This window comes from Mauremys mutica, chromosome 6 (assembly GCF_020497125.1).
Source record: "Mauremys mutica isolate MM-2020 ecotype Southern chromosome 6, ASM2049712v1, whole genome shotgun sequence".
In the NCBI taxonomy this organism is placed as follows: Eukaryota; Metazoa; Chordata; order Testudines; family Geoemydidae; genus Mauremys; species Mauremys mutica.
Window position 1 is genome coordinate 56462060 of NC_059077.1, and position 18862 is coordinate 56480921.

Genomic DNA, 18862 nt, shown 5'->3' on the forward strand with positions numbered 1-18862 from the left:
CAAATCAAAACAAAAAATGCTACTTGGGCATGAAAAGGGATATTTTCTAGAGTCAAATTTGAGGAAATCAGGCTGTGTCCTCATCCCAGGGTTCTTACTTTAACGTGACCCATGGAAACCTAGTAAGTACCATGTAAAATAAGAAGTTAGAAGCTAGCACCTTAAAACCCCCCTGCAAGGCTAAAAAAAATAGGTGGTGTAATTCTGGTATCTCCTAGGTCTTCCATGCAACTCAGATATGGGCCATTTGGCACCAGATAGTAGCAGTATACTTTAAGGTAGCTATTAAGCAGCTAGCACTAGGATGCAGAACTGGGGAAAAAAACGTCTCTGTGCACCCAGTGAGGTTAAAGTTGCTCTTACGGCATGGTATAGCTTTACACAATCCCTGGATTAGCACATTAGCACATGACAATATTAGTTTTTACTACGCGACTAATTCCTATAAAGTATAACTTGAGAACACTAAATCAATACAATTTTCAGCACCGCATTGTGCAAACAAATAGAGTTGCCCAGCCAGCCGATGTTTGCGGATGATAGCAGCGCTCCTAAAACTGTAAACGTGTTGTGGTGTATCGGAACTAGCCCCGCTGCTGGTTCTGGAGCACAATGCTCCATACTACCGCGATCATTGGGCTCTTAATTCTCCTTCCTTGTAATGGGCATTTAAGAGGGTGTCTATCTGACTCTTCATTACTTCTGTGCCCTATCCAAATGTTTCAAGGCCTTTTTTCAATCAAATTGCCCTCGTAATACTTATAGACAAATTGATCTGAAATAGTTAACTCCCTCCGCCCCCACATCAGACCAGTGACTCTGCGGCCTGACATAAACCACATTTCTTTGCAATATCCCAGACAGACAGACAGACAGATCGATAATAGATTAGCTATACAACGACCCTTCAGATACAAAAGAATGAGCTCTTGGTTATATTTATATAAAACCTAAGCCTGTTGCTAAACGTGAATAAAATACTCATTGCCGTCTTTCAAATGTCTGCTGACTATTTACATGCCAGCGCTTATTGAAGCTGCAGTTAAAACTAAATAGCTTTTAAGTTTTATATATATATTCATAAGAAAAGCCTTTAATTTAAACACAAACTTACTTTCACAGCACCACAAAGTGGGGGGTGGAGAGCTTCTTTATGGCTTTCGTGGGATTTCAGGATTTTGTGTTTCTATTTTTACAGGAATGGGCTGATTTGTCTTAGGCTATTACTGTCTATTACTGCTGGAAGTCTCGGGGAAAGGTGGGAAGCGGCGAATTCTGGCTATCTGCCTAAAGAGAAATCAATGAAACAAATTAATCCTTCGCAGGCTGCAATGACACAGTAATCCATCATTCAGAGCTGCTTTTATACACCAAATCAGAGAGCAGAGGAAAGAGCCCAGGGGGACATCACAGACAACAACTTACACCAACACTGGGAAAATACTAAGGAATCCGTTTATTTAAAGAGGATAGATTTCAGTTGATTGCCTATTTCATCCTATAAAGATTTTTCTTCCATCCTGTTGTGAACCCTGAATGGCTATATCTTCTGAACACTCGGCTCTCTGGAAGTTGGCTTCCATCAATTGACTGTGAATAGGGTTTGAATAAATTAGTACTTTAACCACGATGGGCAGGTAGCGGAAAAAGTTACATATTCAGTTCGGTTTCCAGCCGTTTGCAGCTCCAGTCTGCTCCCCCTGTAATCGGTATCTCACGGAGATCAGGGAATGCAGGATCAGGCCCCTACTGCATTTTCTGCTTTCAGCAGGAATGTGCCCAGGCTACATGGGATCCACCTTTCGAACTCAATTTGGCTGCTGACGGATTTAAGATCTAACTCTTAAAAGGGGGTCTCGTCTCTTCTCTCCCCGCAGCTGCAATCTCCATCCACTTCAGCGGGAGTCGCACCCTTATCTCCGAGGGGAGCGTGGGCTCCTTTGTGGCTTGTTATCTCGTGTGTATTGCTTAACAAGCAAGAAGGGATTGTGCACTGCTAAGAGAGATGGGAGGTCTGAAATTCGGGGGAAACTGCATCCTGCTGCGCGCAGGGCACCATACTGGCAGGTGCTGAGAACAAGCAGCTCTGACTGAGAGCGTTTCCAGAGCCTATAATAGGATAGGATCCTCCACTGACCAGCAAATTTTACAGAAGTCTAAGCCAGTGTCATGTACTGAGAGCCACAGCTGTCTTAGCATTACACATGTAAAGCAACATGTTTGGTGGAATGTAAACCGAAGTAGCAGACTGGGGCGGGGCAAAGGAGAGCACATAGATTTGAACCAAATCATGAATGAAGTACAGTAACTTTAAAAAAAAATTCCAAAGGACGGAACGTAAAAGAGAGCGAGTGGGGTCAAATAAGGCTGAGATAGTTATAGGTGGGCGAGAGAAACTGCTTGGAATCTAAAGTGCATGGACATTTGCACGACCACACGAGATTGTCCAGATCTAATCCTGTCTGGTGCTGCAGATGATAAACTCTCAGCAATACGACTCAGTGAGGATGTTGTTTAAGGGCATGCATTCGGATGAGTCAGATATTAAATTGCATCTATATACCCTACTTTCCAGCAGGTGCTGTTAACCCAAATCCTTTATTTCAGTAATGAAGAAGTAGCCCATTTCAATTTTATGAGCGACAAATGTAGCGATCTCTAACTTTCCTTGTCTGCTGGAAGTTTCAAGGCAAACTTATGTGACTTATTGTTCAAACAAAGCAAAGGAAGCCCTCCTTAGCTCATAGTGCTTAGCCTCCAGAAATATCTGGTATACAAAGGGGGATGTAATTTATAGAGGCGAGAGTTCAGAGTAGGGAATCCATGTACCCGAGACAGCAATGTCTGACCACATTAGAGCTGTCAATGGATCCCTCTGTTATAAGGACTCCCACAATATCTGATCTCGCCTGTCAAAGTCAGTGCAAAATGCAACTAGCACATACCTTCCGGAGCCCACGCTGTTGATGGGAAGGAGCGCTGGTTAACGGTTAGAGCAGAAAAGTAGGTGGCTGAGACCTGTTTTATTCCCAATTCACTGTGTGTGTGACCTGGAGCAAGTCACTTAACCTCTGGATGCTTTAGCGTCTTCATCTGCAAAATGTGGATAATACCTAACAAGAGTGTAGTGAGGCTTAATTAACGGAGTGTTAACGACCTTCCCAGACCTGAAGAAGAGCTCTGCGTGATTCCAAAGCTTGTCCCTCTCACCAACAGAAGTTGGTCCACTAAAAGATATGACCTCATCCTCTCTGTTAACGATGTTGACAGCCTTGAGTAAAAAGTGCCCTGTCATTGTTTGTAGTCTCTTGCTATGTTCTTTGGTAGTTATTGCTGCTGTTATTTAACAACACTCTGGTTTCCCTATATGGTCTCTACAATGCGCAACCGAGTCCAGTGTTTTCTCTCCTAGTCCTGCATGGCATCGTTCCTAGCGAGTACTGAAGCCGGGGGAAACCACCTTTACTCTGTAAGTGAAGCGCTTCTGTAAAATGTTAAAAATCTACGCAAAAGGACTTTTAAAATCCCAGCTGAGGAACCGCAGTGATATTACTAAGCCGGGGGGGGAAGGCTGCCTGTGCAGTTGGAACATAAACACTGAGCTGCTATTAGGAGCTTTATTTTCAAGGACTAAAGAGTAATTTTAGTAGTCCGGTTGGGTGTGAATTTCACCACCCTGGACACTTGGGATGCATGTTTTAGTCTAGCTTTCCCTTACTGCGAAGAGATGGATAATATAAGGACCTGGTGCTGCTGCTGGGGTCAGGAGAAGTATGCTAATTGGTGAGCCTAATTGCTTCAAGCAGTCATGCCTCTAAACATGGAGAGTGCAGTTGATGGACTCGGTCTGTTCCTAATAAAATGAAGAAGCACTGAATTAAATTCCCAAGAAAGGCACTATAAAAGTTTCCACAGTGTAACTAAATGACTTCACCTATACTATTACCCCTCAGATGACATCTTGAAAGAAAGCAGACTCAATTCAGCCTCCATATTCATAAATTGGCTGTGCTTAGGCCAGTAAATCTGGATTGATTTAAAAAGGCTTTTTCATTCTTCCAATCAAATGAAGTCATTGTTAATTAGATGTTTTCTGTTAACAATGTCACTCTTCCTTGCATTACCTGCTCACACATTCAGTGGCCTACAACATCTGGATCAGCAGTTTAGCGTTATCAGTGTGGAGGGAAAAAACTGAAAAGGCAAAACAGTTAGGCTGTAGGGTGGTTTTCCTTTGGTGAATCCCTGTCTCAAGGAAAATACTCTTCACTGTACGACTGGCGAGATAAATAACATCTCTGTATTTTGGGGAGATGATAAATGTCTCTGAAGGGTTTTTATTGGAACCTACTTCCATGAATTTAAAGCAATTTTAGAAAATGGCTAGCTGGATTTCCCAAAGAAAATGATTTAGAGGCTACAGAGACTGATCTTGAATAGCTTGCATTGTGTAAATATAAACAGCGAAGTGCCACCAAAAATAGTCGGTGGGGTTCACAACACATCTAAACAATGCTCACTCGTTTATCCAATTAAGACACCTGCTGATAAATATAGTTGGGGGAAGGGATGAATATACATTAGAAAAGAAGCCCAATGCTTCTAGTTTTAACGCGAGCTGCTTTAAAAACAAAGTCGAGATTCACCATTTTTTTCCAAGAATGCACTAAAAGACAAGTGTTTGCTGTTGATAAACACTGGAAGGAATTTAAAAGGCAATCCCATTTAGTTTAGTGGTTTTACAAACCATATATATTTTCTTGGTCTGCTTGTCTGCTGTAGGAAATCATGTTACTATTACTGCTCTCTGTTTCTCAATTAATATCCAAACATGACTTGTTACTACTTAAGGTCCCAGATCTCAACCTTTAACAGTCCATATATTGAACCAAACACGAAAATAAGTAAAACACAGGATACAAGCTACATCCTTCAAGACACGATCTTACAGGAAGCTGTTCTAATAACGATTATAAAAGAAAGGAGCGTCCTGTTAAATTGGATACAGCAGGTGTTTTGCTTTGCACCTCCACTGGTGACCTCTTCAGACTTTCCCCACAATCCTATAAACCCATCTTCATCCCACTTAGGCCGCTTCAGTCATGTGCTTCATGTGTCTTTCTCTCAGAATTGACTCCAAATAAAGGGGGTCACAAATGTAAAACTGTCCCCCAAGACATATGAGTAAGAATTGTCAAGGAGACTTTGGTCCACTTTCCATGTCTAGTACGCTATTTCACTCGTAAGGAGCCCCTGTGTTGTCATACGTCATCGTGACACTGATCCGTGACACAGTGTAATGCTATTCAGCGATGCTACCGCATAGCAAGCTGCCTTCACCCAGCACCTTTGTAACTCATTGCAAATGAACACCCTGGCTTTCTTTCAAAGGGACTGTTAAATAACTTAAATTAAAAACGATCATCACAGGCATTTTGTATCTAGTCACAAGCTTTGCCTGCTTCATGTTTTATGTATTTATTCAGTTTCCCTCATTTTGTACATGCTTCCATGTCTAAATAATTGTCCCTAGCCTATATCTACTTCTAGCCTGAAAACATGCTTTATTGGTTTCTCTTGTTTTTTTCCAGGCTGATTTACAAGTACAGCACAATTGTATGTTATATGATGTAAAACATTCCTGAAATCAATATAACAAAGAGCTCTACCTCCTATATACAACATTTTCACTCCTTCTACACATATTTAGTTACAGATCTGTTCCTTCACGCATTGTATAGTATCTATGTATGAGTGTATTGCACACAAAAGAGAGGATTGGGGTGGTTTTTTTATGTGCTGCTTAATTCCCAACTTGGGCTACAGCCATATCTAAGCATATTGTCATATTTACACACGTGTTGTAGTATAATATAGCACACACACATGAAAATTATGCCTTCAGCTATACCCTCCGGACACACGCGTACACCCATCGCATTACACACAAAGTATAGACACACTGTCATTCGCCCACACACAATATAGATACCTCATTTGTACAAATACAACTAGATCTCTGGGGGAGGGAGACATGGCTAGGGTACAGACTGCTAGGATTTTAAATGTGAAGTTGCATTCTGCTTTTATAAAAGCTGGGGGTGATGGGAAGCGGTGGCCTCTGCCCAGGTCCAGGGGAAACTGACAATGCGCAATGGCTTGCAAAAGGCTTTATACGTCCTACACAAAGCTTGATGAATAAGCTTGATGCAAAACATGATGGCCCTGAAGGGGATATATTTACAAGATAAAATACCAAAGTCCTTGCCTCGAATTGTTAAAATTTCACCTGTCACATAAGAGCTAGGCCGAAGTCCGGTCTGAATTCGTATTTGTTGATTATGGGTCGCAGGGAAGGGAACACATAGGCATGGGTAACAAGATAGACAGAGCCTCCCCGGAGCCTGCGTCCATTGCAATCCACGGTAAAACGCCCCTTGACTTCACGAGGCAGGATCAGGGCCAAAGGGTGCATACGCGAAGGGAAAGAAAAGTGTTGGAGCTTTGGGAAGTGAATTCTACCCCAAGCTGGAGCAGAGCAGGATGCTGCGGCGCAGCCATTGCCCCGCCTATGGGCAGCAGAAGCAACCTTCCTTACCCGTCATCGCCCCTTTGCGCCCTCCTGGCTTGCCCTGACCCGCCAGCCCCCAGAGCATCCCGAGCGCGGGGAGCGCGCCGCTTGCGCTGACAGCCCAGCGCGCGCAGCTGAGCCATCGGCTCCCCAGCTCAAGGCCGGTGCCGGCCCCAAACGGGGCGCAGACCTTTGCGCTGGCTTGTGCACCTGGCTCATTTCATTTCAGCCCAGAGAGCGGATGCTGCTGATTCACACGGACATGTGGCTTCTGAGACCAGATGCTGGGAAGTGCTGAGCACCTGGCTGGGGTCCCCAATATCCCTCAGTACCTTGCAGGATTGGCCCCTAAAGCTAAGTAACCGTCAAGTTATTGATACGGTGGCGCCTCTGGTCCAGCGAAGGTTAACGACTTTCTTGCAGCTGCTTCTCCCTAGTTAAGGGCTCTGGGCGCGAGGCAGACAATAGCAGCAGCTGAAACACCTGCGATCTATCACTGCAATAAAATATGTACAGTAATGTGGAGTAATTGCTCTTGCCGCTTCCAGAGGGAGCTCAAGGCTGAAAAATCAAGGTTAGAATCTTCCAAACTGTAAAGAATTCCCACACTACCTAAGCAAAGCATGAAGATACACACCGACCAACAGCCGCAGACAGACAGAGCGCTTTGTCTCCGAAGGGGTATTAAGATTAGTTTTACATTTTTAACAAGAGAGCTTCTTTCAACGTACATTAAGTTGAGAGGGGACAGTACAACTTCTGCCTGGGTGAGTTCCTAGGTATGGATACCAGACCATAATAAAAAAGAGACAGATGGTGAAAAATTAGAGCGGGAGGGGGTTAAAAATGATTGAACTGATGTAATGTCCCATTGGTAAAATGGAATTATATTATTATAGCCCAAAGGATTGTTTAGTACATATATAATTTCTGGGTGTAGCTGTCTATGCATTTGTGTAAACACACGCATACGTACTCACACCCACACACACAAACACACTTCATATATACATATATATATACAGACGAACACATAGATGTAAAGTGTGTACATGCGCGCACACACACAAACTTTATATATGTAAACTGCGTGCATACATATATACGAAAGTACATATGTATAGAACTATATATTCCTATATACTTTCTTATGTATACTTACGTATAGGTGTCTCTCCATGTAGCCAATGTATACATATGTGTGTATTTTACGTTTTATTAAATATACGCCGTCCCACCTGTGTAGATCGCAGTTTACCTAAGGCTAACACTAAAAATGTAATGCTGACGCTGAAATGGCAAACTCTGGTTAAACTCCAAAGAACTGTTGGGCTGACATGGGATCTGGTTGTTTTGAGACAATTTACTGACTGTGGTCTTGGGAAAGAAGTGTGTCTGAAATCATCCCGTACTAAAGTAATTCACCATATTAAAGGGTGTTTTGCTACCGCAATCCCTGTTCCGTTCAGCCTACACTGCCTGCTCACCTGCACAACTTAAGTCACCAAAATCCCCTTCCTTCTTCTCCAGCCAAGTAGAACTCACCAATATGCATCTGACTCCATAGACCCGGAAAAAAAAACAGCTAAAGCTATAGCCATGCAATATATAAAGAACCCTCCCCGTTTCTGCCAGACAAAACCTAATCTGACTTTCATTCTATGTATAAATCATTAAGTGGAAGTTACAAATTTGTTTCCTTCAGAGAATCCCATTTTATTGCTCTTTTACCAAAGAGATGACATGTCATTGTTAAAAAAAAAAGTACATTAAAGAATCATTGCAATCTCCCTGTCAAGTCATTATGCCTTTATCCCCACCAATTAACCACACCTCACAGGGCTGCTATTAAGAGCTAAATTGAGCTTAAAAGTAAAGTATCCCATTTCATATAGATAGAGTAATCTAACTCCGAAAATCACATCAGATAGCCATAAATATGCTAGAGGTCTCTGCTGTAGCAGGCTCCTCCAAAAGTCCAAGCAGGAAAGAAACTTTTCTGCAAATATGTTAGGAAAGTTTCAGGATGCCGATAACCTGACGCCGGAAAGAAAGGTGATGTGTCCTCTCAGGGACAGTAGATCGGTTTAACACACGTACTGCACACAATACACCCTTTAAAATGAGCATTCAGATAATACTGGGGGGAAAGAGAGGTTTTTCGAGGGGAGTCGGCTACAGCAGATCAGTAAGCGCTTAAGTCCAGAAGTAAAAGAGACTGTGTTTAAGCGACCAAACGCCTAAACGACTCTTCGGGGCGGGGTGGGGGGCAACCGAACTCTACATCGGGGACAATAGTGTTCCCAAAAGTTGGTTTTCTTGTGCTGAGAAAAGGTTTCACGTGCTAGATTCGACGGAATTGGAAACCCTGGAGTGTTGCACGGGAAAATAACACCTGGTTCTCTCCAAATCGTAAATAGATTAGGACCCTCTGTGTCTGGTTCCCCCAAGCACGGTGAGGTGCGGGACCTAATTGCACCGGGGCAATAGGAGTGTGTGTGTGTGTGTTTCAGAAAAAGTGTCAATTTCCTATGGGAAATTCTGATACTCATTGCCATAAATTATTGTGTTAGGACAGGACTTTCCACACTGCCTGCAAACTCTCTTTTCATGAACTGAGCTGCACTTTTTTCTGCACTATAGCCCTGCTCCATGGCAGGCCAGGAGCCAGCTCTGTTTATCTCCTTACAAAAGCAATTTTATGCGCTATAATGCGACATCCATCGCAATGAATATGCATAGAAAGCGCTGAGAGCACATGAATGCCTATTTTAAAATGTTACCTTTCCTACCTGTCCATTTTCTTAGTTATAACAAAAGGCATCCCAAATACCTTCAGTGACACTGAATTAATTCTAAATATTTGGTACACAAATTTAGCAAGCCTAAAGGAGATTAATTTTCCAGAGTAATCCAATTAAAAGATTTCTAAACTAATCTTTCTGGAAAAAAACTAGTGTAAAGCTAGAGGAAAATCGTTTTTATGACAGTGATTTATTGCATTGGTTTATTGTATAGAAAGGTTGCCTCCCTTCATCGGAGATGACCACTGTTAGCCAACAGCACACTACCTGAAGTTGAAAACGTATATGTATATATGTTGTTCTGATTTTGTTGAGAAACATTCATTTATCACAGAAACCTACATATAAGGGAGTTTAGTAGCTTACAAGCGCCGTAGACTTTTGAAAGTATTAATAGATTTATGGTCTCTTTTCCAACGCCCATCCAGAGTAATTAGCACATATGTTCTAAATAGATGATAGTTTTGTGAGCAATAAAGCAATTACCCATCGCTAGAGCTGACAGTTCCTTCAACTAAACTCCAACCAGCAGCTAATTGGAAAAGTCATTTCAGCTCCATTGTCTGCAATTAGTCCTGCTAAACTACTACACCCAAACTAACTGGTTTGAGGTTTATTTATTCATTTCTATTTGCATTTACAAACGTTTACCAAATAACGCTTAACTTTTCCAGCGTTTAGATCATGTTTTCAGAGTCTCTGGGGCTGGGTTTTTTTAAGCATGATCTCGCTTTCCAGTTCCTTCTTTTCCATCAATACTGGAAGGTTCAGTGATTCATAAGCATTTGTCCACTATGCTGAGACCGTTAGTTAAAACAATATTTCCTCAGCCATTCAGGAAATGTAGCCAGTTTAGCCAAAGGCGGGAGTGGGGGGGAGTAAAGCTGCTAAAATACTTTATATTTCCTTTCAACTTTCGCTCTGCATTAGGGGCTACCTGGGTGGAGGGTTTTTTTTCCCTAGCCCACCCCTCTAAAACAAATAAATAAGATGTTCTGATTAACACACTGCAGCCCGTTTATTAGTGACAACGCATGAGCAAAGATTAATCAAGGGAAATAGAATTCCCATTCACCTAACAATAGCGTGCGTTTACTTTTTAGCAGGAGAGTTTTTTAAAGCAAATTTGGAATAGGAAAGCCCTTCCGCTGTAGTAATCAGAACGCTTCCCTCCTGAAGGTGGAAAAAATTAAAAGGCATTACATGCTCAGGACTTGTGCACAGTGAGTGGAAAAAATGTGTTAAACATCGGTTTGACGCCCCACCGGAGCTTCAAAATATATACCGGCTGGGTTTCTTCTACTTAATTTAATCTTTATTGGACTGGGCTCCTTCTTGCCTTCTATTCACCAGAACTCCCAGTAAAATGTATCATTTGAGAGGAGGGGGGAGAGGGCTCTTTAGCCCTTCATTTTAAACAGCAGACTTCAGCAGGTATTTAGCAGGGAGGCACTCCAAGGAGTTTGAAGTAGGTTTCTCAAGTCAAGACTCCTTCCCAGGGCTGAGTTGGCTCTGCAAAGTAGAAGATTTGCGTGTTGGGATGGAACTTGTAGCCTTAGCAACAAAGTATATACTTAAAGGAATTTACAGCTAAAGCATCCTGGACACAGAAAGAAATGCGAATATCTGAGGGGTTAAGAGCAGCAGACATAGTTCTTTGCTTAGAATTGGAAGCTTCTCCACCTCCATAGCAAAGCTTTTCTATTTTCTAACAACTACACATTTTGTTAATATTTTTCGTTGGCCTTTTACAAATAAATCTGAGAGACTTTAACAATGTTTGGAAAAGAAAAAACAACTTCAGTTTCAGCTAGCACAATAGACTTGCTAGACAAATTCTCAGCTCAATAAATAGTAGTTAATTGCTCAACTTCAGACAGGCAGTTATATGTATTTGTGGAAGAAAAGCTTCATTCACAAATGTCTCATATTCCCATTTACATGTCTGTCTCCGATTTACTCAGTGTCCTGACAAAATTAATAAGCAGTGCCACACACACACAAATCTGTGATCTGCGGATAAGATTTAAAATAATTGTTGACTGTCATTACGTGTTATTATCGTAACGATATAGCTACAGTCCCGTTCAACCGCCAGGGTTATTACCAGTTTAAAATTGGGACAGATCTGTATTATAAAGAATATTTCCTACCATAAGTCTACACCCATGTTATATCTACTTCTGATGAGTACATTCCTTGTCTCCAAACAGTCGTAAAGGACAGAAAGCATACAAATTAGGGCCACATGAATTGGAACGGTCAGTTTAAAACGTAAAATTCCATGTACGTATATGTGTCTGTGGGTATGTATGTTATACAGAACGTACGTACACATACAAATACAATACCTATCTACATCCATGCATAGACACACACCACACGTGTGTGTGTGTGTGTGTGTGTGTGTGTCCACATTCACATATGCAGTTCTAGAGTAAAGGCATTTTCGTGGCTCCCAGAGTTTCCTTCTATTACGAGCGATTAGATGGTGTCTATTCAAAGCTGCTGATCCAGAGAGAAAATAAGAGTAGATAAAAGGAGATTTCAAGTGACCTCCTCGTCCCTTTCACACCAACCTGAGCCCCAGAATAGCCAAGGATCAACTCGGACAAAAGCCCTTTCCTTTCCCCTTTCAGCTTCAGAAGATTCAGTGCAAGGGGTTAACAATAAAACATATAACTCTAACCCAGTTTGGTATACTTTATTAACTACAGCTTTGGATATGCCTGCTCTTAATTCCCCAGAAATGTGTAAATAAAATACACTTAGCATGATAAAATACCTAACAGTTATTTACAGCTGGATGCGGTCTGCTTGAGCGATTTGTTATGTTTATTCTATTTCATTTAAACTTTGCCTAAAAATATACCATCCCTCTGAACACCGATAGAATACTCTGTAATAAACATATCTTACTACTGACAGTTTAAGTGAAAATGCTAAGGTTTATTACTGAGATCAACCTTATGATGGGGTAAACATGATTGTTGTTACCAGCAGCACGCCTGTATTTCCTGAGCAAAACCCTTGTACAGTGTTTTATCTTATAGGCAAGGAGAAAAGTGACATTAAATACTTCAAGTTATTGGAACAGACCTTAGTCTGTGAAAAGTCCGACTCAAATCCACGTGTGGTGGACTAATCCTTGTAGTAAAAGAAATAGGAGCTTTGACAGGTAAGTATTAAGGCAGATGATTATATAGGGCAGTTGACTGTATTGTCAGGACAACCTAACAACTTTCAAACTCGTTTCCAAACGCCAACTTTGCATCAAAAGCCTATCCCATTTTACTTATAGGAATTACAAATAACACCACATTCATCCTTAACAGAAGTCAAGAGTTTATAATATGGTAAGATGGGTTTCAATGTAGTGTCTCGTGTTAATGGCTTTGTACACATTTGTTTCTTTTGGCTTCAGGCACTCAGATCACCGCAGCTTTATTTGTGCCGAAAGTAAATATTTGGTTCTGGATTCACTAGTGTGCGCGAAATGATTCCCAGATTTCCCTTATACAGAAAGGTTTGATTTGCATCAAGACGTCATCAATTTCCTTTCCTCTCGGTTGCTCAAACATTGTCAGGATCCCTTACCCTGTGAGACAAGTGGCCCTCGGTATGGGTTTTTCCACCTTACATTCATGCACATATATTATAAAGTGGACTATCGGTATACTCAAGCATTTCTTTGTGATCTAATGTCTGGGTGGATAACTGGAGAGAGAGAGAGAGAGAGAGAGAGAGAGCAAAGTTGTGATTCAGTGCCCTGGTTTCAGGTTGGCAGTCAACCGCGGAACTTTTGATAGCTAACAAATGACAAAAACAAGCTAAAATCAATGTTGGTTACTGGATAGATTGCAATGACGGCAGATTGGGAGGTGTTTTGCTGGCATTCCACTTTATGCCAACAAGGTCTAAAATAATTTTAAGAGAATTTAGGGAGAAGGGAGGAATTAAGTTTATCTCAGTTAATAACATGCCAGTAGAGACTAATTGATAACGCACCTTTAAAAGGAAACATGTGAAAAGCTGTACTGCTAGATTAGAGCTACTGACCTTTTCCACCATAGTTTCGAACGTGTTCGTTTGGCCACCTGAATTTGGCTATTTCTGGTGCACGCTCGCATTAAACTCGCTCATGATTTTTGTTTGATTGGGATTTTTTAACTTCAAAAAGTGGTTTGTTTGTTTTTTAATATCTCGCTGGTCAGGGCTCTTCTACAGGGTGTAAATAACGGTTTGAGCGGTTGTTTTTTTGTTTCCTTTTTCCCAAGGCCATCGTTGTTCAGTGTGATTTACCAAAGTACAAGAAGGAATGATCAGACAGGTGGAGGCTTTCAGAAATCAATTTTAAGTGTGACTTGGGAACGTGTCCTCAGAATATCATGCCTCACTGAATATTTTAGAAATGGGGAAAAGGCTTTGTAAATAAATTCTGGGGATATGCAACCATAGTACACACAGAGGAGGGAGAGAATTTCACATGTAGGTGCTGCAGTTTGACTGAAAGTTAAGAGCTATGGCCTAATAACAAAGTGACAAGTAACCAGCAATGGACTATGAAGCCTCCAGCTGCATGCAAAGGTCATTATAATCCACTTTGAAAACTACTTTTCAAAGCAAGGAACAATTTTCTGTTATACAAACAAAGCCTGGTGGATACATCTTTTATTATACTATTAAAAGAACTAGCACAGTTAAAAACTGCTGGCATGGCTGAGAATAAAGGCCCCAGCCCAGCTACTGGTAGAGGAGGTCCTGCTGGGCACGCCTCTTTCTACAGGCCTGGCCTCAGCCTGGCACAGCTAACACAAGAGGCCCAGCCCAGCTGGAATCTGAGCGGAGTCCTAGTCTGGCGAAAGTTATAGCAAATGGGCAACCCGGCCTGGCAAAGAGAAGCAGCTTGTGGCTGCAGGAGAGGAAGAAATGGAAATGTTTCCATGACAATTACATTTGCAAAGCAGCCAAGAAAGGGAAATAGGGTACTATGAACGGCACCATGAATATGAACTGACTGACCGTGTACCAGACGGTATCAGACACAGTTTGTCAGTAGTTTTCAGAATGTACTAACTGATTCGTCGGCAAAACAGCTCAGTACAGGATTGGGTAGTTATTCGGGTATGTGTACTCAGAGTGTAGAATTCAAGGCATCCATTGAATAGGGGTCTCCGACTATGTTAGAAGTATATCTATGAAAGCGGGGATCATGTGCATTTTAAAGGATTTTCAACGTGGCATTTGTATAGGTTTAACGTGTTTTCTTATCAAAAAATAGTTAATTAGACGTCCTAACAGTTGCTAAAGGCAAATAGATATTTTACATGAGAACTGCTCATTGTGTCTTATGGTAGCATATAGGTATTGTCCCCAATCCTGTCTCTGTGTGTGCCCGGAGGGTACATATACATATCAAAATATCTTTGTGAGGCTTAGCAAGAGAAGCAGGTGTTTAACGTTTATTTTAGGACATACAGAATAAAGATGTCTCTAGAACTCACCTCCCAGCTCACATGTTATTTTCTCCCGTACCCAGGCTCTTATAAAATAGCATTTCTATTGTGTTCTATACGTTTTTCCCTAAAATAGCTTTTAAAATTTGTGACAGATTCACAACCGAGCTAGATACTGAACTTTTGTTTCCGGGAGATACAAGCGTGTAGACAGAAGGAAAAGAAGAGCGTAAAACGGAGTCCATTTTTGTGTTTCACCGGAACAACAACCCCTAACATTCCAAACTGTGGTCTCATCTAATGAAAGTGAGTTCTAATGTGTCAAAAGAAGGTTACGTTTGAGAAAGTCCTAGCTTTGCATTGTTGTTATCGTGGTCTGTTCTGGCCATTTGGTACGTGGCATAGGGCAAGTTAACAGTAAAAGCTCATTTCCAAATTACATTTGAGTTGTCCCCATTTTTAAGTCTTATTGTAATTTGTCGGAGGTGGAAATGCATCTTGTCAAGTTAATCTTGTTTTGACTTGGACATCAGAGGAATGAGACTACTTTTATTGATAGATTCACTTCGTCCCAGCTCAACTGCTGTCAGTCTACTTCCCAAGACTCACACAATGGTTCAGAGGAGATTGGACTTTCTTCGGGAATCAAACCAGCACTAAAGCCGGTTTCCCAATTCCTTTAAGTATCTTCTTTCAGAATACATAGGTAATTGATTCTTTCTCAGAAAATGATCGTCACCATCCGCACAACTACAGTGGAGTAAAAATACACCTCTGAAACAGAACAATTTGCGTTGTTTTTTGCTTTCCTTCTTATTGTAGTCTGTTTCCCAGGTCAGTGGGATCTGATTGGTGCTGTCCCTTTAATCTGTTGACATTATCTCCCAAATAAACAAGCTGTCATCGATCTTTTCATTAGGTGATCAAATAACAAATAGAGCAGGTGAAAAACAAGAGCATTAATATGCTTAAATTTCTTTAGCAGGCATCCCAGCAACATTATTGGAAGTAAAAGTTCCATTCCATAAGTATATGGAATGGATGCTACATCAGTTGTGTCTGTAATATTTGCGACGATACACATAGGTAAACGCAAGTGTGTTATCTTACTGGGAAGTGCGTATATCGCTACACGCGCATATCTTTGAATCTGTGTGTTGAATAGAAAAAAAAACAGGTCTCATAAGAAAATACTAAAAACTGGAGGCTATAAATATCTCCCATCTATAATTCCTTCAATCAGAATCAATATGCTTGAAATATAGAAATAACGGGCCATGTTCTCAAGCTGGGTTGCTTGACGAGTCTCGGGAAAGCAGCCTGGATGCTAAAAGCAAAAGTTATCCTTGCAAAGTACTGCTCTACTGTAACTCATTCACAGTGGGTTTCCAATGAAATTTAGACAGACGCTGCGTCCCATGTTAACCCCATTAGAAACACGGAATAGAAAAAGCAGTACTTGCCTGGTGAAGCCTGGTTGGGCCGAGGTTCTGGGTGCCAGCTGAAGCGATCCAGGTTCCGAGGAAACCTTTTCAAGGAAGAGCAGGGCACAAGCTGCTGGGTCCGTCCACCTTCTCTCTGGCTCTCTTTCACTCTCCTTCTCTCTCTCCCTCTCTCTGTGCCTTGCTCTGCCTCTTTTACTCCCTGTCTCTCCACAGTCTGGGGAGTAAAATCTGGATGATATACATACAGCGCTTGCTTTTTTTGTCTGGTTTAATCTTATTCGTTTCACCTTTTCACTGACCAAGAGCAAGGAGCGAGAGTTTATTTGGAAAGAGGGAGAGAGAGGGAAGGAGCCCACTGTTGCATAGTCAATAACATCCTTTTTATCAATGCAATATACAATAGGGGCGGCTTGGCCAGGGGACTCATTGAAAATCTCTTCATTATTTCAGGACAAAACAAACCGTTTATTCTGATTTTAGAAATCTTCCTCTCAAACTGGCTCAAAAATCTTACATTTGTGGGCTTGACAGAAAATAAAATCATTATCAAGCTGCATCTAAGGCTTTTTTTTTTAATGAAGGGAATATCTTTTTAAAAACAGCTTCTGTAATATTTCACATTCCCCTTTTCCTTGCAGGTTTTGCTTGGTTTCCAAACTGATTTAAAACTTTGATATGAGCTAAGGGGAGTTCGTGCCGTTTCTTTCTTCTTTGTCACACACAGACACTGGACCCATAGCGCATTTAAAACCCAGCACATAAGGGGACGTTGCATGGAAGAAGGGATGGGAGACAGGAGGCTAGAAGAGGTAGACAATTAAAAAGAAGGTTTGTTGCCCCCAAACCAGCGTCTTTATTTTGAAAAAAAGTAATGAAAAGGTTTTGTGGCGTCCTGCTGCTTTAGAAAAGGCACGGGCTTTGTGCACTGAGGAGGAAGGGGGGCGCTGGGGACTTTGCTGGGCTGAAGCGCCTAGGCTCGGTTCCTGTCCGCTAGATGGCAGCCGGATCCAGCGATTCCACTACTAGACAGTTGGAAGAGAGAGAGAGCAACCCCCCCCCCCCACCCCCCGTACATACTCCAACCTTCACTCTCTCTTTCTCTCTCTTCCTGGGACTTTCGTTTACCAGCATTGATCTTCCCAGACAACAAAACGAGAACTTACTTTTGTTTTATTAATAATTATAGAAGCATTGCTGGCTGTATAAACAGCCTTGGAAAGGGACACTATTGGAAAGTGTAATCATCATCATAATTAATAGTAACCCTTCCAGGGGAAAGTGTTGATTTCTGCTCTCATTTTACAACACCGAGAATTCCACCAGTGTCATTGATCGTAATTAAAAATATCAAAGGAGGAAGAGTATTTTAGGTAATAAATGGGAGCCAACACCGTGGTATAGAAAAAAAGCAAAGTTGAAGTTAATTTATATATATACGTTTATTTATATATATATTATATATTATATAAATAATAAGCAATCTTAGTGGGTACTTTATATATTATTACACTATATATGTGTGTGTGTTACACAAAGCAAATTTTTTTTACTTTCAGTAATAAAAATTTCTAATAGGGTTTTTCAATTGGAAACATACAGAAATCTAATTAATAAAAACCCAAAAAAACTTTTCAGCATGAACCAAAATAATTTCCTTTTAATTCCCCTTTCCCCCATCGCAATGTATCTCCCCCTCCACCACCACCACCACGTCCTTTTGATGTGTGTGCGTGTGTGAGTGTGTATGACCATAGACGACCCATACTAATCAGGTCTCAAAGTAAATAGCAGCGCAGGGCGATCTCAATGTAAATTGTGCTTGTCAGAAGAATCCCCTTCTCTCCCACCCCTCTTCATTCCCCAACCCAGTCAGTAGGTAGCAGAGAATAAAAAAAAAAGAGGGGGGGCTCTTAACCAATGGAGTGAAGGAGGCTTGGCTAACCTTAGCCTCCCATTTTCTCTCCCCCCAATTCAGGGCTCTGACCAGTCAGTCGCCTTTGATTATCAGTTGCCAGCAGCCCCTCTCTTGGCTCCTTGACATGAGCTCCATATAAGGCAGCGATCTCCATAGAAACGTGTCAGTTTCAATAGTAGTGTCAAAGTTCACTATATACAGACATTCGCGCAGATCCCCCTTTCGGAAACATTGCTCTGCTAGTCTTCCCGTTTAAACGCATTCATTTTTGGGTCTCTCTCTCTCTCTCTCCCTCTCTCTCTCTCTCTCTCTTCCTTTCTCTCTCTCTCTCTCTCCCCCCTTTCTTGCATATTCTATTAGTTTTTTTTCTTCAGCTCCCTCTTCTCCTTCCTTTTCTTCTTTTTCTCTACCCTTCCTCCTAGTGTCTTTCGCTTCATTCCTGCAGGAGAAGAGAGAGGTGAAACTAAAAAAAAAAAAAGGAAAAAAAAAAGGAAAAAAGAAGCAGCAGCAGCCCAGAGAGAGAGGACGTTTTCATATCTTAATATCATTTTTTTCCATTATTGTCTATTTTTTTTTATTTTGGGGCAGGCTTTTGGTCCTGGCTGATGAGTTTTTATCTGAAATACTTTTTTTGAGCAAAAAAGAGGGAACATTTTCCCGGCGAGCTCCAG

The 18862-nt window shown here is 41.4% G+C and overlaps 2 long non-coding RNA genes across 7 annotated transcripts in view; one reads left to right on the forward strand and one right to left on the reverse strand.

The window, feature by feature from the left end:
* Window positions 1-1288, reverse strand: part of LOC123372798 — a 48417-nt gene extending 47129 nt beyond the window's left edge. For all 5 annotated transcript variants that reach the window (XR_006580455.1, XR_006580451.1, XR_006580453.1 and 2 more), the window contains exon 1: window positions 1115-1288. This is a non-coding gene — a long non-coding RNA (uncharacterized LOC123372798). The remainder of the gene's footprint in view (window positions 1-1114) is intronic.
* LOC123372800 overlaps window positions 1-3051 on the forward strand; it is a 51994-nt gene extending 48943 nt beyond the window's left edge. For both annotated transcript variants that reach the window (XR_006580456.1, XR_006580457.1), the window contains one exon: window positions 1199-3051. This is a non-coding gene — a long non-coding RNA (uncharacterized LOC123372800). The remainder of the gene's footprint in view (window positions 1-1198) is intronic.
* Window positions 3052-18862: the final 15811 nt, after the last annotated feature.